This window comes from Haliaeetus albicilla, chromosome 5 (assembly GCF_947461875.1).
Source record: "Haliaeetus albicilla chromosome 5, bHalAlb1.1, whole genome shotgun sequence".
Classification (NCBI taxonomy): domain Eukaryota; kingdom Metazoa; phylum Chordata; class Aves; order Accipitriformes; family Accipitridae; genus Haliaeetus; species Haliaeetus albicilla.
In genome coordinates, this window is record NC_091487.1 from 40,279,786 (window position 1) to 40,280,890 (window position 1,105).

The 1,105-nt window shown below is 53.2% G+C and overlaps 1 protein-coding gene across 3 annotated transcripts in view; it reads left to right on the forward strand.

Moving 5' to 3' along the window:
- The window catches only part of RGS6 (regulator of G protein signaling 6), a 298,899-nt gene that overhangs the window by 293,370 nt on the left and 4,424 nt on the right, over positions 1-1,105 (forward strand). The gene's annotated exons all lie outside the window — the stretch shown is intronic.

The window sequence follows — 1,105 nt, forward strand, 5'->3', positions numbered from 1 at the left end:
TGTTTTCACTGTATAATCTGTTTCTCTTGCTCTTTTTGTGGCTTTCTTTCAAACAGCAATTAGTAGGACTTTCTATTGCAAAGGAAGTCTTGGCTAAATATAGTAACATAGAGGAGGTTGTTTAAGAGCTGCTAGGTATTCCACAGCTCTCTGGTATTCCCTGGATGTATATTTCAACCAAAACTTTTTTTTTTTTTCCCAAGAAAAACATAATTTTTCAAGAGGAAAGCTCACCAAAGAAACACAGCAACTGGTGCAATACATGAAACAATTTTTCACTTGTTACATCAGTAATTAGAAAGCCATCAGTATCCCCTATCGGGATATACCCTTCCTACTGTCCGCAAATGGAGAAGACCGGCTGCTCCTGAAAGCAGGGGCTGCATGGCCTAAGCCAGTGAAAGGATTCAGTCATGCAGGTGACCTTCTCCCTGGTCCTTGGTCCTGCCAGTCGGCAGGAAAGCTCATGTGGATGCCAGCAGCGCGCCAGCAAGGCTGCCACGGCCACGCGCCTGGGGTGGGCGGCAGGGCAGGGACAGGCTAAGCTATTTCTGAAATCACTTTTTTCCCTAGATCTGTTTCTGATGGACACTGTGCAGGTGATGCTGGTTCACAGGCTGCCAGAGGGACATCCCAGCTGTCACTGCAGCCTTGGTTTTGCAGCCCTTCCCGACCTGGGGTAGCATTCCGCACGGGAGCCGTGGCCTGGCACCGGCAGGACGGCTCCTGGCAGGACAAGTAGCAGCGAGCGTAGGACAGGGCTTTGCTTTCACCAGTTAACCAGTTTCTCCATGTAACTGGAGAAAGGAAACATCTTCACGAGACAGTGTCCCGGGGCACAGCCTTGAGCAATAGCCACCTGGACATCACTAGCCCCAACCCCTTCTCGCCAAACCACCCGCATGGGGCAAAACAGCAGGAACCCAAAATGCTGGGGGCACGCTCACCCCCCCACCGCCTGCCTCCCTGTCGGCAGGGCCAGGGTGGGCAGCCGTGCACCCTGCGCCAGGGGAAGGCCCCTGCCCCTCACTTGCAGCCAAACCATCCCACAGCATCACTCACGCCTCCGGGTCTCTTCTGTCTGTCTGTCTGTCCCTCCCTCCAG